This window comes from Monodelphis domestica, chromosome 1 (assembly GCF_027887165.1).
Source record: "Monodelphis domestica isolate mMonDom1 chromosome 1, mMonDom1.pri, whole genome shotgun sequence".
In the NCBI taxonomy this organism is placed as follows: Eukaryota; Metazoa; Chordata; class Mammalia; order Didelphimorphia; family Didelphidae; genus Monodelphis; species Monodelphis domestica.
This window is the reverse complement of record NC_077227.1, coordinates 378,241,068-378,266,997: the sequence shown is the minus strand read 5'-3', so window position 1 is coordinate 378,266,997 and position 25,930 is coordinate 378,241,068. Positions and strand designations below refer to the sequence as shown.

The 25,930-nt window shown below is 37.1% G+C and overlaps 1 long non-coding RNA gene across 1 annotated transcript; it reads left to right on the top strand.

Moving 5' to 3' along the window:
• The first annotated feature begins 12,696 nt into the window (after positions 1-12,696).
• LOC103098254 (uncharacterized) lies at positions 12,697-24,980 on the top strand. Its single transcript, XR_457850.3, has 3 exons — positions 12,697-15,112; positions 16,526-16,939; positions 17,447-24,980. It is a non-coding gene; the product is annotated as an uncharacterized LOC103098254 (long non-coding RNA).
• The last annotated feature ends 950 nt before the right edge of the window (positions 24,981-25,930 follow it).

Genomic DNA, 25,930 nt, shown 5'->3' with positions numbered 1-25,930 from the left:
TCTTTGCAGTCTTTTTAAAACTCAGTGGACAGAGAGCCAGGACTGGAGATAAGAGGTCTTGTGTTAAAATTTGACATTAGACACTTCCTATTTGGGTGACCCTGGACAAGTCACTTAATCTCAGTTGCTTAGCCCTTCCCACTTTTTTTTTGTCTTGGAACCAATTCCTAGTATTGATTCAAAGATGGAAGGTAAGGGTTTTATTTTTTAAAGGAATTTTAACTATTACCTTAAAAATAGCTGGAATTAATACCCAATACACAAAATTCTGCAATTTAATTAGCATGGAGAAACTTCTAATTAAGAAGCTTTTTTCAGTGTTTATGCCTCAACTGCCTATGACTCAGTAAACAAATATTAGAAAGCTATGGAAGATTAAGTAACTTGCTCCAAGATACCTATCTAATAAATGTCAGAAGTGGGATCATAACTCAGGGGACTCCAAGCTTGATGGAGAAAAATAGTCCATAGAATCAGGAGTAGAACCCAGAGAAAAATGGAGAAGCAAGCATGGCTGATCTGGACACTTTCCTTGAAATAGAGTTTTCAGTAGGATCTGGCCAATCAGAGGAAAGGGTCTCCAGGGATGGAGGGATATTTCAGGGTGAGAAGTCTGCTGAGTCATAATGGACCAAGAACAGCAAAGGACCAGGAGCAGAACCCAGAGAAGAATGAAGGAGTGAACCTTTCTCTCTGTCACTTTGATCTTTCTGTCTTCCTTTCAATTTTGGTGGAGAATTGAGAAAAAAAGCCCGATTTATATTAAGATATTTACATGTAATAAATACTTTTGATATACTTCTAAGTTCATTTTAAATGTGTGTACCATGGTTCTCTGCAAAGAGGGAAACACATTTCTGTTTCATCTTTGAAACAATCACCAGCACTGTGCTACCCAGAGCTCACATAACCAAGACAGTGTGATGCTGTAAAAAAATGTACTAGGCTGGGCATCAGGGCTTGAGTCACAGCTTTGCTATAGATTATGTCAAGTAGGACAATCATTTGACCTCTCTGCACCTCGAGCTTCCTCATCTTTCAAATGAGAGAGTTGGATGTGATGGTCTTTAGGGCTCCTTCCAATTCTAAATAAAATTCTGATTCTTTAGGAATCAGAATCAGGAAACAGAAAACATCTCTGGCATTTTTTTTTTATCATTGAACTCACTCAACATTCACATGTTATGGGACACCAGGAATGGAGTTATGACACCTGTACATGTTGATAGGAGATTTAGGAAATACCTTTCTCTAGACTTTTTTAAAAAATCCTTACTTTCCATTATAGAGTCCATACTGTGTATTGATTCCAAAGCAGAAAAGTGGTAAGGGCTAGGCAAAGAGGGTTAAGTGATTTGTCCAGGGTTGCACAGCTAGGAAGTGTCTGAGACCAGGTTTGAACCCAGGACCTCCCATGTCTAGGTCTGGCTCTCAATCCACAGAGCCATCTAGCTGCCCCATATTTTCTTTCTTTTAAAAAATAAAACATAAACAAAACAAAAAAACACTTTCTCTTTTAATATCAGTTCTAATTCAGAAGAGTGGCAAGGACTAGATAATTGGGGTTTAGTAACTTGCCCAGGGATACATAGCTAAGAAGTATCTGAGGTCAAATTTGAACCCAGATCCTCCTGACTCCAAGCCTTGTGCTCTATCTAACTACCTGACTGTCCCTTTAGACTTTTTTCCTAAAGAATCACAGAATTTTATTTAGAATTGGAAGGAGCCCTAAAGACCATCACATCCAACTCTCTCATTTGAAAGATGAGGAAGCTCGAGGTGCAGAGAGGTCAAATGATTGTCCTACTTGACATAATCTATAGCAAAGCTGTGACTCAAGCCCTGATGCCCAGCCTAGTACATTTTTTACAGCATCACACTGTCTTGGTTATGTGACCACTGGGTAGCACAGTGCTGGTGATTGTTTCAAAGATGAAACAGAAATGTGTTTCCTTCTTTGCAAAGAACCATGGTACACACAAATCAGCTTGTCATTCTGGGCTATAGAATGATACAGAGGCAAGAGGTCTGGCTATGGGGTCAGAGAACTTGGCTTTAATCTTGGTCCCAAGCACTTTATCTCTCTGAATCTCGGTCTCCTCTGTAAAATAAGGGTTGAAGTAGATGGCTTCTAAGGTCCCTTCCAGTTCCATTCTCCTCCATGATTGCTCTCTGCTAGTTTAGTCACCAATAGAGTCCTGGGGCCAGTACATGCAATGTGGCAACTCCACTTAGTGAAGGTGGCATAGGATGATAGAATTTATTTTTTATTTTTTAAAATTTTATTTAATTAATTAATTTAGAGTATTTTCTTTTCGAGGTTACAAAAATCATGTTCTTTCCCTCTCCTCCCTTCAGCACCCCCTCCCATAGCTGATGAGCAATTCCCCTGGGTTTTACATACATCATTGATCAAGACCTATTTCCATATTATTAATATTTGCACTAGGGTGATCATTTAGAGTCTACATCCCTAATCATATCCCCATTGAACAATGCAATCAAGCAGTTGTTTTTCTTCTGTGTTTCTACTCCCACAGTTCTTCCTCTGAATGTGGATAGTGAGTGTTCTTTCTCATAAGTCCCTCAGAATTGTCCTGGCTCATTGTATTGCTACTTGTTGAAAAGTCCATTACGATTGATTGTACCACAGCATATCCATCTATGTGTACAATGTTCTCCTGGTTCTGCTCCTTTTGCTCTGCGTCAATTTTTGAGGTCATTCCAGTCCACATGGAGTTCCTCCAGTTCGTTAGGATAATAGAATTTAAAACTGTAGTTCACCTTATTTTATAGAGGAAACTGAGACTCAATGAGACCAAGTGACTTGCCCAGGGTCACACAGGTAGCAAGAAGCAGAGCCAGGATTCAAACCCAGATTTCCTGACTCTAAACCCAATGCTCTTTTTACTTTACCATGTTGAATTAATACAACTCTCCTGATGTCAGTCAAGCATTTAGTCTGAGATTATTCAGTTCATTATATTCCCTGTTTATATTCTTATAATGGTTTTTTAATGTTTAATATAGTATAATCAATCTAAGCCTTTTTAGTAAATGAATATGACTATCCATTCCTGAAGCTGCTTTGGATTTTCTACAGATGATAGTTGTTTCCCAGGATTATTGCATCACCTCCATTTGTACACCAAGACTGATGTAGGAAACTTTGTGTAAGTACACACTACTCCATCAAGAAGCCATTGTGTCACCATGGCTTTTAAAGATGTTCAGCTCAGGGTAGCATATTTGGCAAAGCCTTCATGGAACAAACTTCCATGATTTATAAGGTACAAACATGAAGTCTCTAGGAAAGTTGGTGAAATAATTTACAGGTCACCTTTATTTTTCCTACCATAGATGATTTGACTCACAGGTTCCCTTTATGTCACCCTGTTCATAGTCTAGATATTATTAAGAAGAAATAAAGTAGTTACTATTCAGTGGGATGAATAGCTGATTGGAAGTCACTGGAAGTCATTTTTGCATATTTGATTTCAAGTGAAAAAAGGAAATAACAGAAATATACTTCTAGGACTTTAAGAGTTTCAAAGTACTTTCTATGGGGCAGTGAGGCGGCTCATTGGATAGAGAGCCAGACCTGGAGTTGGAAGGACCTGGATTAAAATCTTGCATCAGACACTTCTAGCTGTGTGACCCTGGACAAGTTAACCTCAATTGTCTAGCCCTTACTGCCTTTCTGCCTTGGAACCAGTGTTTCTGAGACAGAAAGAAGGTAAGGATTGTTTTTTTAGAGTACTTCATACAAGTTTCTTATCTGAACTTCACAACAAATTTCGTGAGTGAAATCAATACTGTACATATTATTCTGGTTTTTACAGATCACAGATTTTATAAGTGAGGAAATGGAGGTAGAGTGGTCAGCTGACTTGTCAAGGTCAATTAGTCAGTGTGTAGAACACAGTGCACCCTCACCTTTGCTCTTAACCCACTGTGGCATTGTATAGACGTGACTATTTTTAAGATATCCATCAACAGAGCAAAAAAAACCAAACAATATGAGCAGACAATAGATAGAGAATATTATGAGATGTAAAATGGGTAATTTTGATTATATTAAATTAAAAAGGTTTTACACAAACAAAACCAATGCTACCAAGATTAGAAAGAAAGCACAAAGTTGGGAAAAATTTTAGAGCAAGTGTCTCCGATCAAGCCCTCATTTCTTAAATATAGAGAGAATGGAGTCAAATGTACAAGAATATGTCATTCCCCAACTAATCAATGGGATACAAATAGGCAGTTTTCAGATGAAGAAATTAAAGCTATCTGTAGTTAGATGAAAAATGTTCTAAATTGCTATTGATGAGAGAAATTTAGATTAAAACAATGGAGGTACCACTTCACACCTATCAGATTGGGACCAGAAAAGAAAAATGACAAATGTTGGAGGAGATGAGGGAAAATGGAGATACTGAGGCATTGTTGGTGGAGTTGTGAACTGGTCCAATCATTCTGGAGCTTTGGAGCAATTTGAAACTACACTGAAAGGGCTATAAAATCATGCACACCCTTTGATCCAGCAATACCATTACTAAGTCTGTATCTCAAAGAGATTTTTTTTTAAAGGACCTATTTTTTACAAAATTATTTAGAGCAGCTATTTTTGAGATGATAAAGAATTGGAAATTGAGGGGATGTACATCAATTGGAAGATGACTAAACAAGTTGTGGTAAATGATGGTGATGGAATGCTATTGTGATATAAGAAATGATGAGCAGAATGATTTCAGAAAAATTTGGAGAGACTTACATGAACTGATGCAAAGCAAAGTGAGAAGATCCAAGAGAACATTATACATGGTAACAGCAATATTGTACAATGATCAACTGTGAATGACTTAGTCATACTCAGCAATACAATGATCCAAGACAATTACAAAGCACTCATGATGAAAAATGCTAACCACCTCCAGAAAAAGTGTGGATAGCATCTGAATGCATATAAAAGCTTATTATTTTTCATTTTATTTTATTTGTGGGTTGTATTTTTGATATATATATATATATCTTCTTCTATAACATGACCAACATGGATGTGTTTTGTATGATAGCGCATACATAATAGATCAAATTGCTTATCATCTCAGAGAGGGAGAAGAGAAGGGAGAGAATTTGGAGCTGAAAATTTTAAAAAATGAATGTTAAAAATTGTTTTTGCATATAATTGGGAAAAATAAACTATTTTAAAAAGAGATGTATTTGGGGAAAAATACATTGCATCAAGGTGATATTCATATTACTATGTGAACTGTTAACTTCCAATACAGGAATGATGGAATCACAGAATCTTGGGAGCAGGAGTCTTAAGTCTATGGGGTTAACACAACCATTCTACCTTCCACCTGAGAACTCTCACTTCACGATGTCATTTCATTGATGATTCCTGATTCTTAACTTCAGGATATATCTCATATGTTGGGAGATACAGCAATGACCTTTCAAAGTCTCCACCAGTGACTTCATCTGCAGAAAGTTATTGCTTCTGGTGTGTTAGTCACAGAATCTTGGGATCAGAGTGTGTAGATCTGAAAGGTACCCAGAAGTTACCTACTCCAATTCCTCATTTTCCCAAAGAGGAGATTTTATTTTTTTTTTAATTTTATAGTATTTTATTTGTTCATTTCCATGCATTTTTCATTAAAGACAAAGATCATTTTCTTTTCCTCCCTCCCACCCCCTGTGGCCGACGCGTGATTCCACTGGTATCATATGTGTTCTTGACTTGAACCCATTGCCATGTTGTTAGTATTTGCATCAGAGTGTTCGCTCCGAGTCTTTCCTCTGTCATGTCCCCTCAGCCATTGTAGTCAGGCAGTTGCTTTTCCTCGGTGTTTCTATTCCCTCAGTTTGTCCTCTGCTTTTGGATAGTGTTTTTTTCTCCTTGATCCCTGCAGATTGTGCAGGGACATTACACCACCACTAATGGAGAAGTCCATTATATTCGATTATACCACAGTGTGTTTGTCTCTGTGTACAATGTTCTCCTGGTTCTGCTCCTCTCGCTCTGCATCACTTCCTGGAGGTTGTTCCAGTTCACATGGAAATCCTCCACTTTATTATTCCTTTGAGCACAATAGTATTCCATCACCAACATATACCACAATTTGTTCAGCCATTCCCCAATTGATGGGCATCCCCTCATTTTCCAATTTTTGGCCACCACAAAGAGCGCAGCTATGAATATTTTTGTACAAGTCTTTTTGTCCATTATCTCCAAAGAGGAGATTTTAAAAAAGGAGGGAAGTGATTTGCCCAAGATCATACAGCTAGTAAGTGGCACAGTTAGAATAACTAACTGCATTTTCTAGTTCTGGTTTTGTGGGGTATGTGTGTGTGTGTGTGTGTGTGTGTGTGTGTGTATGTGTGTGTTGTATGTGTGTGTGTGTGATTATCATGTATTTTCAAAGGAAAGAAATGTTTTTCTGTGACTGAACTCAGCCACATGCTGAAACATTTCTGATTTAGGGATCTTGCCTTATTAGGCTCTGATTTAAGTTGTGGAGCCCAAGGGACTAGCCTGGCTAGAATACTTACACTTGAGCACTTAGCACAAGTGCTGTATTTAGTAGCCACTAATTCCCTTTACAAAGAACTTCCCTAGTGGGGTTTGAATTGCATTTTCAAGGGCATTGCCAGACAGGTCAATCAGTTCCAAGCCATTAATAAATAGCAATTCCTGATATGCCTATGGCAGTGGTCTTTAAGGTTTCTTTATTGGGCACCCCATTAGTTAAAAAATTTTTGGAGCATGTAACCTTAATATATGTATTTTTGCTTATTTCTAAGTATATTTCTATAATAATGAGTATTATAAGCATTATAAAACACACAAAAAAAAGAAATTAAAAAAAGATGAAATCAGGATAAAATAATACGTGGTCCTCATGTCAATAGGGAGCCCCTGGAGTTTCCTGATTAAGGGGAATCAGGATAATGGAACCTGTGATTTAGGCAAATCCCTGGCAACTATGTGAAAGGTGGATTGGAAAAGGAGTAGATTTGAGAAGCTAAAAAGATTTTATTGTCCAGTTACTTAAGTAGTAAGTAGCAGAAGTGGAATTCAAACCATGACCCTCAAATTTCAGACCCACTATGTTTTCTACTATACCGTACTGCTCAGGCCTCCATGTTCTAGATAAATGAGGTCAATTAAAGGATGGACCTTTCCAATGACTATAAGAATTGTATCCATAACAGAAAGCCCTTTGTTAGGGAGATAAAACTAAAAGAATGCCTATATATGCCAACATATTATGGACATATTTTTTTATAGTTGCAAAGAACTATAAATGAAGTAGAAGCTCACTGATTGAGGAAAAGTGAGACAAATTGGAATGATTTAATGTAATATTATTACTATGCCATGCAGATTGAAGTCAGCAGAATGATCTGATTCAGAATGAAGGGAGCAGAACAAGGAACACATTTTTTTTATTATAAAATTGATATTATAAAAATGAATAATTCTGAAAGACTTAGGAACTCTGATCAAGTAAATGATCAATCCATATTCTAGAGGACTGATAAAGAAGAAGAATATTCATCTTGAGGCATAGAGATGATGAACATGGAATAAGAAATGAAGTTTTGGACCTGGCCAATATAGGAAATTTTTTTGCTGCTCTATGCTTATGTATAGGGGATTTCTTCCTCCCTCCCTCCACTTCTCCCTCTTATTTCTTTTCTCCTTCCCTCCTATTCTTTCCTTTCTTCCTCCTTCCTACCTTTCCCCCCTTGTTTTCTTCTTCTCTGGTTTCTCTCCTCCCTCTCTTCCTCCTCCTCTTTCTTTCTCTCTTCCTTCTTTCCTTCCTCCCTTCCATTCTCCCCTTCCTCTCACCTTCCCTTTCTTCTTTACTTTTCCCCTTTTCCCCTCCTTCTTTCTTATGTTTGAGGGAGATAGGAAAGAAAAAAGAGCTTGATTATTTAAGAAACATTTATCTTAAGGAAAACTAAAACAATGCTGTATAATTTTAATAATCATGTTTATTACTCTTTATACCTTTAAAAGGTAGAAAATAAAGTGCACTTTCCTCTTTTTTCTGTAGAAACTGGGAGAGATTTTAGCTATGAAACATTGTATACATTGCCAGATTTGGTTGATACATTGGTTTATTTTGCTCAGCTATTTTTCTCCCTTTCATTCTTTTTGTTATTGTTACAATGGGTAGTTCATCAGATAGAGAAGGAAGGAGGAATATATTCAGAAATGAAAGTAATATGAAAACAAAAGACAATATTAAAAATATAGAATGAAAAAAGACCTGAACATAGGCTAACATGATGTGAACCAGTTATAATTACAGTAAGAAAAGAGAAAGCAGAATCCAAATACTTGAGAAGTCTGTTATAATGGAAAGAACACTGGCTTGGAATCAGGAGATTACAAGTGGAGTTGGCTCAATATGTATCAGTAGTGTCATATGGCAGCCAGAAACACTAATGCAATGTTGGCCTGAATTAAATAGAGCATCATAGCTTCCAAGAATAAGAAGGTGACAGTTTTGATACAATCTGCTCTGGTCTGGTCAGACTATATCTGGAAAATGAGAGTCAGTTCTGGGACCCTCAGTTTAAGAAGGACATTGAAAAACTAGAGCTTAAACAGAGGAGGGCAACCCAGATAATGAAGTGTTTTTTTAAATTCATGCCATATGAGGATTGGTTGAGGGACCTGGGCATGGCTTGTTTGGAGAAAAGAAGATTCAGATGGGTGATAGCATCTGACTTCAAATATTTTAAAGGCTGTCATGTGGAAGAATAATTAGATTTATTTACTATGTTTGGTCCCAAGTGGTAGAATCAGGAGTAATGGGTGAAAGATACAAAGAGGCAACTTTAGGTTTGAAATCAGAAAGAAAAATCCTTACAATTAGAGATATTGATATGCAAGATGATTTCTTATGAGAAGGCAGATTTCCTATCATTGGAGGTCTTCAAGTAGAGGCTAGATGACTATTTTTTGTGTGTGTTGTGGCATTTTTCTTTTGGGGGTGTTAGCTGAATGAGATAGCTATTGAGATTCCATCAAATTCTTAAAATCCATGATTCTATGATTCTTACCTGAGCTCTAGATTTGACCCTTCCATTTATTGTCTAGGTATCTTTGGGCAAATCACTTATTATTATTATTTTTTAAACCTTTACCTTCCATCTTAGAATCATTACTGTGTGTTGGTTCTAAGATAGAGGAAAGGTAAGGGCTAGGCAATGGGGGTTAAGTGACTTGCTCAGGATCACATAGGTAGGAAGTGTCTGAGGTCAGATTTGAATGTAGAACCTCCCATCTCTAGGCCTGGCTCTCAATCCACTGAGCTACCCAGTTGCTCTCAAACCATGGAGTCATCCACTGTCCCCCAAATTACTTAATTTTAATGAGACTCTGTTCCTTTTTTTTTTTAGATGGAGAGAATAAGAGAAGCTCCATAATTCAAGAAAAAGCACTGGAGATCAAATGCTTACAGTCTAATAGGCTGGAGGTGGTTTGGACCTATTTTGTTCATTTTAAGAGAGTAAATATACAGGAGGGAAATGGTAATACACTAAGTCAAAACCAAGGATTTTTTTTTTTTAATAATTGGAGTATGCCCAAATACAAGTATATGAATATGGAGAAAGTGGTGAGGGTGGGAGGTAGGCATCTAATGAGCCTTGTATCAGTAGATTGAACACACATATACATACAAGGAATTTGGTGTGGAAATGCATAAAATTCAACAGGGTATTGGATGGGGACAGTGAGAGGAGAAAGGGAAGTTTGAGAAGGAAGGAATAGTTCTAAGAAAAATTAACTTCAAGGATACTTATTTGCTACAAGTGAGTACCTCTATGCAGAGCAAGGGTGGTGGTGTGGATAATTCATAAGTAGTGGTTGTGATAAAAAAAAAGAAGAAAAGAAGAGTATCAATGAAATATTTGAAAATATAGAGAACAGAGCAAGGAGAAGGGAACACAGAAAAGCATAACAAATAAGTTTAAAAAAACTATTATTTTAATTTAATATGCATTTAAGAATGTATATGATAGAAACTCATAGTTTCTTACATAATCCTCTTTTTCTATTATTGGTATATAGAAATGTTCATGCTGGTTGATATTTGTTAAGGTCCTATTTAAAAAAAATATTTTGAGAAAGACCAATGGATTTGGTGTAAGAGGATCTGGACTGAGAGTTCTTGCTTTGCTACTGAGCTGTGAGACCTCAGACAAGTCACTGAAGCTTCTTCAGTATTAGTTTCCATAGGTGCAAAATGAGGAAATTGGACTAATGACCTTTGTGGTCCTTTCAGCTCTAATCCTCTAAACCAAAATCTTTTTTTAATAAAAAAATTTTATTTATTTATTTATAAAACCTTTACTTTCTATCTTAGAATCAATACTGTGTATTGGTCCGCAGGCAGAAGAGTGATAAAGTCTAAGAAACTGGTTTTAAATGCCCATGTTCACATAGCTAGGAAATGTCTGAGGTCAAATATGAACCCAGGACCTCTTGTCTCTCAACCTGGCTCTCTATCTACTGAACTATCAAGCTGTCTATGATCCTATAATTAACAATAATATAAGCCCACATGTATATATGCTTTGAGTTTGAAAAGCACTTTACATATGATATTTCATTTGATCCTCACAACAATCTTTTGAAGTAGATGCTATTTTGATCCCCATTTTACTAATGAAGGAACTGAGTCACAAAGAAGTTAGATAATTTGCCTGGGTCACATAGCTAGGAAGTGTCTGAGGCAGGATTCAAACTCAGATCTCAGCTTTAAGTCCAATACTCTGTCCACTATCCACATAGCTACTTTACCATCCCAACAGGATCACTTTTATTGTAAGGAACAAAGAAGATAATGTATGAGAAAATAGTTTGGCATATGCCACACAAATATATAATGGTATCTATATCTATATCTATATCTATATCTATAGATATAGATATAGCTAGAAGCCTAATGGTTTGGGTAAAAGCCCAATATTTAACAAAAATTGTAGGGAAAATGGGAAAGCAGTCTGGTAGAAATTAGGTATATGCTAGTATCTTACACCACTTACCAAAATGAACTCATTTCCAAATGGCAACATAAAGGGTGACATCAAACAAATTAGAGGAGCAAAAGAAGAAACCACCTGCCTGATCTATGGATAAGGCAAGAGTTCATGACTAAACAAGGGACAAGTTAAGATCACATGAGGTAAAGTGGACAATTTGATTACATAAAATTAAAAAGGAAAATAAATTCAGCTAAAACCAGAAGAAACACAGGCTAATGGGAAAAAATCTTTGTAGCAAGTTTCTCTACTAAAGATCTCATTTCTGAGATATGTAGGTATTGATTCAATTTTATAATAATGAAAGTTATTTCTCAATGGATAAGTGGTCAAGAGATATGAGGAGACACTTTTCAGAAGAAGAAATTAAATAATTTAATAACCACATGACAAAATTATCTAAATAACTGACTGGAGGAAATGAAAATTAAAATAACTCTGTGACTCCCTTTCATACCTATTAGTAGGTAAAGTTGACCAAAAAAAAAAGAAATAAGAAAGAAAAAAGAAAATGCTGAAAGGTCTGTGGAAAAGCAGATATATAAAGACACTATTGGTATAACTGTGAATTGATCCCACCATTCTGGAAAGTGATTTGGAACTATGCCACCAAAGTTATAAAACTGTATAAACCTTTTAACTTATGATACTAATATTAGATCTGTACTTCAAAAAGAGAAAAAAAAAGAAGGAAAAAGATCCCTTAAAAAAGGGCAACTAGGTGGCTGAGTAGATAGAGTGCCAAATCTGGAGTCAGGAAGACTCATATTTCTGAGTTCAAATCTGGCCTCAGACATTACTAGCTATGTGACCCTGGGCTTAACTCTGTTTGCCTCGTTTTTTTCATCTGTAAAATGACCAGAGAAGGAAATGACAAGCCATTCCAGGGTCTTTGCCAAGAAAATCCCAAATGCAGTCACAGAGTCAGACATGATTGAAATGACTGAACATCAATGAATAAAAATGTTTGTAGCAGCGCTTTTTGTGATGGCAAGGAATTAGAAATTGAGGAGGTTCCCATCAGTGGGAAAATGTCTAAATTAGTTTTGGTATATGAATGTCAAGGAATATTATAGTGCATAAGAAATGAAGAAGAGTATGGTTTCAGAAAAACCTGGGAAGATTTATATGAACTGATGCAAGATGAAATGAAGCAAGCCAGGAAAAAAATTATACAATAACAATATTATTGTAAAAGCAAATAACTTTGAAATACATTATAACTGATCAACATGATGACCCGCCCTGATTCCAGGACTCCCAATTTGAAATGTAAATTAAGACACATTTCTTTTTGTAAGCAGCCAATCAAAGGTTGGTTTTCCTTGAATATATGTGCCTGTAAGTGGGGGAGAAGTTGTTATTGTTGTTTTTTCCTTCTCAGTGGGAAGGAGGGGGGAAGGAGAGAAGATAGATTTTTATTGATTAAAAAATTAAAAGGAAGGCATCAGAAAGCTCAAAATTTATATTATTATAAACTATGAAGATATATATATATATATATATAATACATATATGTATTATATATATATACCAGACTAGATAAGAACAGGTCAAATAATTCTCTTACAACTCAGAGTGAATGACAATTTTTTTTTCTTTTGAGCATCGAAATTGACTGGTTAATTTTTTCCCTCCTCATTTTCGCTTTTCATGAACCTCCTCTGTTCAGCCAAATGTAGCATTTCTGTCACCACTGAAACCTGGAAGAATGTAAAATGATGCCAGGGAGCTTGTTGGATCATCTTGGATGAAGCAAAAATTGGTTAGGTTTTTCTGTCACTGTACACACACACAGATAGACTTACAGCCCTGAGCTCTAGCAAAGAGCTGTTCCAAAGTTAGTTGTTTCAAAGGACATGGAGCAGAGCTTGCCTAATGAGTAAGCAATATTCTTTAAAATTGGTCAAAGCATTAAATTCTAAGAGATTCTATGCTGTGTGTACCCAGAAGCCAGTTTTTCCAAACCTCCCTCAGTGTAGTCTGAAGCCTTAACAAAAACAAAACCAACCAAACCAAAAGAACCACTTTTAAACTCATAATTTATCTGTGGACACACAACTTTCCTAGAGGACAGCTCTCTCTCTTTCAAGTCTAAGGTCTGACTGTTTGATTTACTGTGAATGCCTACTTGGTACATACTGTAGGAAACGCTTTTTATCCTTAAGGAACTTACAATCAAGGTGAGCTTGGTGAGTGTCAGTACTCACATGTTCATGTAAATTTGAGGTTTGGTAAACCACAGAAGGATATAAGAAATGCACATATTGATTCTGTGGCTATGATTCAATTGCCCAAATGCTGTTTGACCTGCCCTTCTATTTGTAATCCTGGAGTCTAGGAGGTCAGATCAACTTAGCTAACTCTTTCGGCCAGCTTTCAACAAATTGTGCTACCTACTTCTTGTGTCCTACTCACATAAAAAATCTGGAATGATTTTTACCAAATATGAAAATCTGTATTATTTCCCCCATATTGCCTTTTTCTTGGACATATTATTTTCCACTGCATCCTTTGAAGGTTCAGAAATATCTTCCTTCTCTGTGTATCTTCTTATTTATTCTCAAACATCTTATTGTTTGTGACAGTAAAACAGGAAAATTTAGAGGTACTTCAACCAAACGGTCTTCTTTGGAATTCAACTTTTCTTTGTAGCTTAGTGGTCAGTATGGGACTGACTATAAAGGGTCAGGGAACAGTACTAGAACAATATAGTCATGCATGTTACACAAAGGCTTAAAATTATGCCTTGTTGCATTTGAGAATGTTGCCTCTTCTCTGATGAAGGCTTTGAGCTCATGTTGTGACACATGCCACATGAATCACTGCAAAATATATATATATATATATATATATATACATATATATATATATGCCAGAGAGAAGGGAATTTTCTGGTATTAAATATGTGTACATTTGTCAAAAAGCAGTATTTGAAAATGTCCTTTGCTGGTTTGCTCCCTCTATTTTGGGCATTAGGTGGCCCCCTACCTTCCCTTCTCTTAATCCCAACTCTGGCAGTCATGACAAATTACATTTGGGGAAAAAATGGATTTTGGCCAAACCATTTACATAATTCGCAGTTGGTATGAAGAATTTGGAAGAAAAGAGAAGGGTTGGGATGGTTGGAGCCAGGTTGAATATTTAGCTGCTCAAAGTATCATCATCTGTTTTTGCTTCTTGGACTCTATGATGGTGGAGATAATAATCACATTACTGAGCATATAATAATCAATGAATTCTTGTGAAATCAACTGAATCAATCCAGCTGGTCCTTGTTAGTGCTATCTATTACCTTTGCACCAAATTAAAACAATTTTTTGGTGGGGAGGTGGGGTTGTTTTGACTTTGAATGAGAAATTATTGGTCAGTATTACTAAGAGCACAGCCATACCTGCTTCTGATATAAGGCCAGAGGGATCCAGATCTAAGCTTCAAACATCCAGTGATGCTCAATGGCATCTGATTTCTACTTTATTGCTTATTTGGCTTGAGTAGAAGCCTAATTAAGCTTGTACATTTTTTTCCTCTTTAAAAATAACGGTTTACTAATAGAGCACTAATTTTAAAACTTGTGCAATGTTTTAAATGACATTTTTACCCTGGCATCCTCATTATACAAAGGCTAATGCCTCTTACATAATACAATTCAGGGGCCTTTGAAAATAACTATTTCCAGCAAGAAGATGAAAGCACACATTAAGTTCTGGGGTTCATTACACAACAAGGATAATGCACAACTCCAGTCTTTAATTTGATCTAAAGCTCAGGAAGATGGAGGGCATATCTACATAGTACCAAAGGAATTGGTTGGCCAAATCAGAGTGTGTCAGTGGGGAATGTTGTGCCTGAATCAAGTGTTTTGGTAAAGCGCCTAACTGGATTAATTTCAAAACTGGTCAGTTTACCCAGATAAATCAAAGGCTTGTAGATGTAAAGCTGAAAAAAGGGACCTTAGAAGTCATTTAGTTCAATCTTTCATTTTACAGATGAGGAAATGGAGGCTCAGAGAGATCAAGTAACTTGTTCGAACAAGATCCAAGTAAGTAGTTTGACCATCATTGTCCTCTAGCCCAGATTCAAATAGCTGAATGACTGAATAGAATGAATAATTGACCCCTTTGTGGTCATCATATAGACATAGCTACAACCAGATTTTATTTTTCTTGAAAAGCAAAATCATCAGAACTGATTATTCAGTTAAAACAGCTGATCTTGCAATGCAATGATCCAGAACAATTCTGATGGACTTATAAGAAAGAACACTATCCATATCCAGAGGAAGAACTGTGGGAAAAGAAACATAGAAGAAAAACAACTGCTTGATCACATGGGTCGATGGGGCTATGACTGGGAAAGTAGACTCTAAAAGATCACCTTGGTTTAAATATCAATATCAATGACACATATAAAACCTAGTAGAATTGCATATTGGCTATGGGTGGGGAGGGAAGAGAAAGAACATGAATCATGGAACCATGGAAAAATTTTCTAAATTAATTAATTAAATAAATTAACTTAAATTCTTAAAAACAACCCAGCCGATCTTAAAATCTCATGAAAACATAACACACACACACACACAAGCACAGAAACATGCATACACAAACTCCAATGCACACAGGTATGGTGGAGGAGCACACAAGCATGACATAGTAGATAGAGAGCCTAGTTCTGAGTCAGGAAGACCTAGGCTTAAGTTCTTCTCTGCAGTGTCAGATTCAAATAGAAACAGGGACACTAAACCTTATATAGGAAGCCCTGTTGGTACATATTGACTTAGAAAACCATCCATTAATATTATATATATTCTATTTTTTAGTTATTTTGTTAAATATTCACCAATTACCTTTTTTAAACCCTAGCCTTCTGTCTTATTATCAATTCCTATTTTTTTTAAAAAAACTTTACTTTCTGTCTTAGAATCAATATTGTAACTGGTTCCAAGGCAAAAGAACTGTAAGGGCTATCGGGGTTAAGTGACTTGCCTAGCATCACCTAGGTAGGAAGTGTCTGAGGTCAGATTTTAACTCAGGTCCTTTTGACCCCAGACCTGGTGCCCTATCCAATTTGTCACCTAGCTTTCCCCTTCCTAACTGCATTTTAGTACGGTTTGGTCATACTCAGAAGGGCTGCTGTGGCTCCCAAGTTGTGTGTTTGATACTATGGAGTTCCTCTAACATATACTGGCCATAAGGCACTTAACCTCAGTGTCCTAGTTGGCCAAACCGCAGAGCAGATGTTGTCCTGCTTTGGTAGAGAGTTTCCTCACTAGGGAGTTTCTTATACCAATGAAATCACAGATCTGATTTATGTGGTGTATGTGCGTGTGTGTGTGTGTGTGTGTGTGTGTGTGTGTGTGCACGAGTGACTGTAATACAGACCTCAAGAGACCTGATCGTTAGACTGAATTTTTCACTTTTCTCATGTCTGTGTTGGTTTTGTGTCAATACAGTCTAGGTAGCAGCTGTTTGGGAAAAGGGTCCCAAGCTTTACTTTGGTACTGAAGCCAGAAAAGGTTATGAAGAAGCAACTTCAGAGGACCTCAAGGGACAACACAGCAATACGTAGTGTGATGATATCACTCCTGCCCAACTCTGTGTAAAAGCAAGTTACAGACACAAGCAAAAATGTGGCCTGGAGGTGCCTCCGAGAACCGAAGGCTAGGAGTGACTGACTGGCTGAACAAACAAACGAATGAATGAATACATGACCAGCTCTCACTATTGACGGATTGGACGGCTGATTGACCAGTCCGCGTGCTGATTGAGTCTTCTGATAGCTGCCTACTATGAGGGACTGGAGACTAAGAGAGCCCTTTAAGAGGTTATAGCTCCTGCCAAGAAGTTAATATAGGGTGCTTTCACAGGTAGTGTCTATTGGTTACTCACGGCAGCCCTGGGAGCGTGATGAGAGCATGATGCTCCTATTTATCTGAGGGATATTAGCAACGCAGGTCTTCTTATTTCAGAGAGGAATGATAACTCTCCTAATTGCCCATTATATAAATTTGAAGCAGGATCTGAAAACCCAGCTGTGTTTTCTCTCTCTTACATCATCACTAGTCATAAAAATTCTGCAGTTGGGATTCTGCTGATGATTTGGTCAGTGACGCTAATGACTGAATTAAATTCAGTGGGAGTGATTTCAGAGCTTTAGCTGTGTCTACTAAACTGATAGCAACTCAATTTTCTGTATATGATAAACAGGTAGACCTTTCCTTGTATACACAACACACACACACACACACAATTTTGCCCTGGAAAGGGAGGATTTTTATTTAATCTCCTGACAATTTACCTTTTTTAGAGAAAAAAGTTTTATTGATGCTTTTTAAAAAATACAGCAGTAATTTCCTATACTCCTTCTTTTGTAGAACCCTTCCTAGTAACAAAGAAAAACATTTCTGCAAAACTGATCGACAAGAGAAGCATTCCTGGCAAGTATGGGCAACATTCTGCACCTGTCACCTCCTACCTCTCTACTGAGCATATTTCAGCATCTGTTCGTTGTGACTGAGATTGCTGACCATGAATTCTTAACCAATAATTGACTCTTTTTGAGCAAATACTCATTTTGAGCAGCTGTGGCCAGCTATGGGTTGGCAGGGATGAATATTTAAGAGAAGAGGAGTTGGTTAAGACTCCCTGGAAGAAAACGGCCTGAAAGCAGGTTGATATCAACTTAGATTACAGTATCGGCACATCACCAAGTTTTAATTTTGGTAGAACTCAAACACCAGTTTTTGTTGAGACTTCAACAATTCTTGAAACCACAAAGGGCCCGGCTTCCCTTGGTGTATGTCTGAAATATGTCAGGCAGGTGTTTCAAAAGTACTCAGGCTGCAGGGAAATAGACCCTGATGTAATCTGCCTAATTTGGCTCTTTGAATTACTTTCAAGAACACTTGCTGTTTGTAATGGAAACAGCTCTCGGACCACTTCAGACAGGACTTTGTAATGTGAGCTGGTAAAACTCTGCAGGTGCAGTGAGCAGCTTTTTCATTTTTCATCTCACATTTGTTTACTTTAATGTGTTACTGAAAAAGTGACACAGAAGTGGTTTAACAAGTCATTTTTCATTTGAAAAATGTTTTCTTATTAAGAAAGTTAACATCTAGTACACTGCAAAAGAACTACCAACTACAGGAAACCACATGTTGCCCGAGAGAATATGTTTCCTGAGACTTCAACTCCCCAAAGACAGTTGTTCAGGATTCTGCATACCTGAGGCTCTTTGGCGTAGGCATCAATTAGAAAATGGGAAACAGTGTTTTCCTTGCTAATTCTTGGCTACCGAATCGGGGTTACTGAAAGCTTTCTGTTTTTACCAGCATTAGGCAGCTTGAAAAATGTAAAATTATGAATTAAACTTTGTTTGACCAGGGAAGAAAAAATGTTCCCAGGATGCTATACCTATCTTGGGGAATGATGTGGAACTGCGTCTTATCCTGGGTTTGTGTTTTCCCAGCACCCATCACTAGGGCCCCCAGAAACTATGGAGGGTAGGGGAAGCAAGATATCTGAGCTTTTGGGACAGGTAAGAGGAGGAAAAGAGGAGAAAAATAAAGTGTCAAATTCTGAGGGAAAAAAAAATCCTAGAAGGATTCCCTCTTCCTCTTGTGGTGAAAATGGAAGAATAGTGGGTTGGGTCCATACCATTTACTCTGAATCTTTCACACATTCAGCATGTATCCTTTGAACATCTTTTGAAAGTGAAGATAATTATAATAAGAATTTGGGGACCTCTCCAGCCCACTCATATGGGTCATTTGTGCCCAACCTGTCACAGAAACTTCTGATCTCAAATTGGTCTGATCAGTCATGATCAGATATACTGTACATTGACCCTGACATATTGATGTCATTTTAATTCTCTTCAAGCATAGAGGATGACAACCAAATAATAATAGTAATAATAGTGTCTAAACAGTCCTTTAAGCTTTGCAAAGTGCTTCTCACATATTATTTCATATATTATGAATAATGTTCATGATCCCTATGGCAACTCTGGAAGTTTAAGTACTATTATTATTCCCATTTTATAGATGAGAAAATTGAGAAAAGTGAGAAAAATCAAACAGTTGGTCCAGGGTCATACAGCTAGTTAGGAGAGACAGGATTGGAATTGAAGACTTCCTAATTCCAAGTCCAGCATGCTATTTACTGTACTACTTAGTTGCCAGTTAGGATGCTACTAATTTTCTATCCATAGGACATTTGAATGATTTCTTTATAAAAACCTACAGCTAGAAAGGGATCATAGATCATGGAGTGACCTTGGTTTCATTTATAAAATGAGATAATTGAAATTAGATGGTCTTGAAGGTCCTTTCAACCTCTGACACTCCATGATCTATGATCTATCATGAATTAAGAATTGATGAACTAATGGAAAGATCCTTGGACTGTTAGAAAATAGAATCCTGTTTGAGTGGAAGCTCCATTAGGTCTGCCTTGCTTTTAATAACAGGAATGGGGGAAGAGGAGTGCTGCCCCAGGTTATAGATGAAAACCCTCTCTTCTCTTCCTCTCCTCCTTTGCCTTAGGCACAGGATACCCATCATTAGTGATGACAGTCACAGCAACAGATATTTAGGTGCCTGGGTGGGGAAAATGTCAGTTTTGGCTCCATCCATCCCTACCCTCAATTGTTCTTGTGACAGTGAGATTTGGGCCAAATTAAATTTAGTGCATTTCACAATTTTGTTTAGCAAATTAGTGGATAAAGGGGACAAACCAAACACAGATTTTAATTTGACACCATCCCAAATAAGGCCTACGTGCTTAATGTGAACCTTCCTGGCTTGCAAAAAGAATACTTCTTTTGGTATTTCCATTGTCCAGCCAGGCAGGAAAGGTCATCTCACTTTATCAAGGTCGGTCCTCATGGAGCCTTCCAAATCAGACTTGTGGAGTTTAGATTACAGAGCAGAAAGTCAGCCTTCAACAAGGTATACCAGTAACACAGTTTCAACATTTAGTTCACCCAAATGGAATGCTTAGGAAGACATAAGCCATAGAACATGGAGCTTCAGGGATCCTTAGGGATCTTGTTTCATTTAACAGATGAAGAAACAGGTACAGAGGAGAGCGCCAATGGCACAGTTGACTTTCCAACACAGGTAGCCATGCTATTGATACTTTAAAAGCTTTGTATTTAGACTCTATGATTTTTGTTGGTTCATGATGGTTTTACCAGCTCAGTCCCCATCAAACAACTAGTAATGGAGCAGCAAAAGCAATAAGAAACTCAGTGACAAGAGTCCTATTTTAAACTTGCTGCTCGGTAAGGGTTAGGGTTAGGGTTAGGTTTTTATAGTCCAGCCCTCCAACGGTCTGAGGGACAGTGAACTGACCCCCTGTGTAGAAAGTTTGGGGACCCCTGCTTTACAGAATGATTTGCTTCTATCATAGCAGTCAGTCCCTGATTAGTACAAATAAAGAATCCCCTAATGTAGTCTTATTATTTGAATTTGACTGTGCATTTCCACTGGGTTGGAACACAAACACAAAAAGTTTAAAAAAACTCTTACCTTCCATCTTGGAATCAATACCATGTATTAGTTCCAAGGCAGAAGAGTGGTAAGGGCTAGGCAATGGGGGTTAAGTGACTTGCCCAAGGTCACCCAGCTAGGAAGTATCTGAAGCCAGATTTGAACCTAGAACTGCCTGTCTCTAGGCCTGACTCTCAATCCACTGAACCACCCAGCTTCCCCCTCCTAACCTATTTTTTACATAATTAAAGCTTCAAATAGGGAGAACATGAACACTTGACCACTTCAGTGGATTCTTAATTTTTACTAATCGGAACCAAGCTATATTTCATCTGATGTTCACAATAATAATACCTGCAAGGTAAGTGTTATTATTATCTCCATTTTACAGATGAGGAAATTGAGGTGCTGAGAAATTAAGTCATTTGTCCAGGTCATACAATTAGAAAGTGGGTGAGGTAGGGTTGAAATTCAAGTCTTTCTGACTCTGAATTCTCCATTCTAAGTGTTCTCTTTCCTATTAAAATGATCACTTGCTTATTATCTGATTTCTTTTAAAAACTAACCATCTCCAAATCCATTAACTAAGAAGTCCAGGATGTTAAAAGCCATCTTACTTCTTGGCCATTTATACAAAAATGAACAATTCAGTTCAATACAACAATCAATTGTTAGATTTGGAGCTGAAGGGTTAGAGAAAACTGTCATCCTGTTTTCAAGGAGTTTATAATCTAGTATGGAAGACCTACAAATAAGTCATTTTCTTATTACTTACTACTTGGTATTCAGGGTTATTAGGAAGTAAGTATAGTGTCAAAATAGAATGAATCAATATAAAATAGATTTTACAAATTAAAAAAATTATTTTGGGGAACTTTCTTAAAACGAAGTGAGCCATAGATAGAGTCTATCATTTAGAAAAACTTTCACATACCTTTTTCATTAACTCTGTATGCAAAGGTGGTATTCACAGAAACTTCCTGATCTGCTGTCCTGATCTGCAATGGAGTTGTGCCCAAACCTTGATGTTTTTGGAGTACTCCTGGCTTTGGTCTCAAGTAACCTGAGGGCTCTGTTTGGTCTCTTAGTTCTCATCATTTCAGTGGTGTTGATGATTATGAACAGAACTGAAAGAGAGCCTCTCCTAAGACTTGAAAAGGAAAAAGAACCTCTGCTTTTGTATTTTGCTTCTTCCAAGTGTGTCATGACTCTGTGAACACTTCCTTAGTCTTCTAGTGGAGGGAGAGAGGGGGTTCTCCTCACCCTTTTTCTCATCCCTCCCAATAGCTACATTATACAAGCTACATTAGCATGATGGACTTGTCTAGGTGATCCTAACACTGTCTCTAGTCTATAGCTACTGCTTCTGCTTCGTAATTTTTTTCTCTGAGTACCAGTGACTAAATAATAATCATAACTTTGATGTTTCTAGTTTTGAAGGCTACTTTGTGAGCTCGAGAAGTTCCAGAGTTCTGGAGCAGTCCAGAGACTAGTTTCCCAGCATTTACATCTGATCCTCACAACAACCCTGGGAGATGGATACTATTATCACCCCCATTTTACAAATGAGGAAACAGGTATAAATATAGTAAATGATTCTCTCAGGGTTAAACAATTGGTAAGAGTCTAAGGCTGGATTTGAACCCATGTTTTCCTGACTCTAGATCCAGGACTCTATTCACTGCTTTTCATATTCCTTCCACCACCTAGTATTTACCCAAACCTAGGCTTTTCCCTTCAGTAGCTTTTGGTATCATCTCCAAGGCTAGGTACTCCTTCTCTTCCACTTATAGACCCACAGGGCCAGGAAGAGGAGCTGCCACTGCCCCTTTTGGGGGCCTAGAACCCCACTGCTATTTTCAGACCTTTCTCCTGCCACCATTGCTCAGCAACCCTTTAAAATTCACTCCATTCTGCCCAAATCCTAGCTACTGTTATTGATGAATCTCCAGACTCTCTGTTTTCCTCAAAATTTTATTCTCTGGCTCACCATTTTTTTACTCCTACTCCCCTTTGAATACTATGGTGCCCCTGTCCCTACCCAGAATGAGTGAATCGCTCAGGGAGACATACTCTTTGATAGGCTAAGATTAGATGCAAGTCAACCAGCCCTGAAGATAGGTCTTTTTGAACTGAGCTCTTGTCCTTAGCTTTGATGCGAATCTTGGCAGCAAAATGCTTTCTCTTCAGCTAATTATTTGTGGTGGTGGTGGGGTGTGTAGCTAGATGATTCTTGGGGCTGGTTGGGAATCTATGTCACTCACAATAAGTCACCATCAGTACTTAAGGTGGGTTGGAAACCCCAGCATTTTGTGAGAGTTTTGGAGATGGGAAAGGGTATCGGAAAGGGCTTTGGGAAAAGGAATTGCCTTTTGTTCTTATTGTCCAAAATATCCTTAGGAGGAATGGCATCTTCAGCATTCCTCCAGTAAAGACTTTATTATCTGCTGTGTGTCAGGTACTTGTGCTAGGTGTTAAGGAAGCAAAAAATAAAGTTTTCTGCCTTCACAAGAAGCTAATAGTAACTTTCTCCATGCCCACAATTTTATTAATTTGGCCCCCCAGTTCCTCAAGCTTCTCAAACCCCATGACCTCTGTCTTCAGTCTACTTCGTCCATATAAAGAAGTGGTCATATCTTAGGCCCCTCCACTCCCCATCCTTTAAAAAAGATCTAAAATACCAAGCTGACCCAGGTGCCAAATTTCTTTCTCCAAGGTACTTAGGCATTGTCCTTGCTTTTTATACTCTTAAATTGCTAAGCACAGGCGCTTGTGTAAAGTCAGCCTTTGGCCCTAGTTTCACAGATTCTGACAAAGTGGGATCTCATTGAATGTATAAGATGAAGAGAGAGAAAACAAACTAACCCCCAAAACAAGACCTGAAAACAAACCCAGGATGGAGTTCAGGTTAGCAAAAGAGAGACTAGAGGAACAACAACAACAGAAATCCTCAAATTTGTTGGTTAAAAAGAAGAGAATAGAGAAAAAAACATCTATTAACATTAAAGACAGAGCATGAAATTAATGACATGTCTTAATTGACTGCGACGCTGAATTTATTTTTTAAATGCCTGAAACAAAGAAAAGAAGTTTTTGACAATTAGGAAGCCATGAGATCCTCACAATCCAGATGACTGTTCTTTTCTCACCAGAGGGTTTAATAAGACAGAGGGCAAGCCCTATCCCCCCCCCCTCCAGGGCTTTTGTGTGACAGAAACTGAAATCAGGCCCCTTCTCTTTTTTCCCTCTCATCTCTGAGAGCGTGTTTTCACTGGAAAAGTCTTCATTAATGGTTTTAAAAAAAGCTGTTCCAGATGCTGTAATGTTTGAGATGGTCTTATAAAAATAACATTAATGATTTCCGCCACTGAAGGGAAATCTTCTCTGTAAACTAGTGCCATTGTCTCTCTAAAGCTTCACTCGAAGATATCATTTCTCCAGGATGGATTCCTAGGATCATAACTCACAGTTCAATAGCACTATAGGGTTTACAAAGTGATTTACTAAAAAATAGCCTTATAAGTAATAATAGTCAGAATTTAAGATTTACAATGTGCTTTACAAATATAATCTCCTTTGATTCTCACAATAATCCTGGAATGTAGGGGCTATTATTATCCTCATTTTTATAGATGAGGAAACTGAGACAGAGAGAAGTGACTTAGTCCTTCACATAATTTGAGACTGGATTTGAACTAAGAACTTCTAAACCAGGTCCAGTGCTCTATCTATTGTACCAATCAGAATAGAAATCTGTCCATCCATTCATCTAACATCCATCTATCCATCCATACATCCATCCACAAGAACTTAAGAGCCTACTACGTAACAGAAACTGAGGATACAAATAAGAACTAATTAACAAATCATACTTTTAAGGAATTTACATTCTAAAGTTAATATGATTTCCATTTTAATGATGGGGGAATCAGGTCTCAAAGGGGTTAGCTGATAAATTCAAGGTTATATGGTCTATCGCTGTGTGACTGAGTTTAATCACTTTCTCTCTCTGGCCTCATTGTAAAATTAAGGAGTTGAATCAAATAGTGCCTTTCAGGTTGAAATCCTTTATTTCAAGTAGTTGATTTTTTTATTTGAAAGTTCCATCTATTTGAAAGGGATGGTCACACAAGGAGGAGGGTCCAGGAGGCAGGTCACTCAGCATCCAAATACTTATTCTAGCAGCACCAAGAAGTTCATATCAGACTGAATAAGGATTAAGATATCCAATATCTTAATATTGGGGGGGATAGCAAGGTGACTGAGTGGATTGAGGACCAGGTCTGGGTTCAATTTTGGCCTTAGAAACTTCCTAGCTATGTGACCTTCTGGGCAAATCATTTAACCTGTTTCCTAGCCTTTACCACTCTTTTGCCTTGGGACCAATACATAATATTGATTCTAATAAAGAAAGTAAGGGTTTAAAAAGAAAAAAAGAAAAGTCTAGAGAAAGGTATTTCTATCTATCTATCTATCTATCTATCTATCTCTATCTATCTATCTATCTATCTATCTATCTATCTATCTATCTATCTATCTATCTATCTGCCTTTCTATCTATCTATCTATCTATCTATCTATCTATCTATCTATCTACCTTTCTTTCTTTCTTTCTTTCTTTCTTTCTTTCTTTCTTTCTTTCTTTCTTTCTTTCTTTCTTTCTTTCTTTCTTTCTTTCTTTCTTTCTTTCTTTCTTTCTTTCTTTCTTTCTTTCTTTCTTTCTTTCTTTCTTTCTTTCTTTCTTTCTTTCTTTCTTTCTTTCTTTCTTTCTTTCTTTCTTTCTTTCTTTCTTTCTTTCTTTCTTTCTTTCTTTCTTTCTTTCTTTCTTTCTTTCTTTCTTTCTTTCTTTCTCTTTCCTTCTTCTCTTTCTTTCTTTCTTTCTTTCTTTCTTTCTTCTTTCTTTCTTTCTTTCCTTCTTTCTCTCTTTCTTTCTCTCTTTTTCTTTCTTTCTTTCTTTCTTTCTTTCTTTCTTTCTTTCTTTCTTTCTTTCTTTCTTTCTTTCTTTCTTTCTTTCTTTCTTTCTTTCTTTCTTTCTTTCTTTCTTTCTTTCTTTCTTTCTTCTTTCTTTCTTCTTTCTTTCTTTCTTCTTTCTTTCTTCTTTCTTTCTTTCTTTCTTTCTTTCTTTCTTTCTTTCTTTTTCTTTCTTTCTTTCCTTCTTTTTTCTTTCTTTCTTTCTTTCTATCTATCGATCTATCTAATCTAATCTAACATCTCCATGCATTAGATGATTCCTAGACCTAGATATCCAACCCTAGTCTCTCTTCTAAAGGCAGAGGTGGGAGGAGAAAATACATTAATATAGCACCAACTTGGTTCCAGGTACTGTGTTAAGTGCTTTTTATAAATATCTCCTTTGATTCTAAT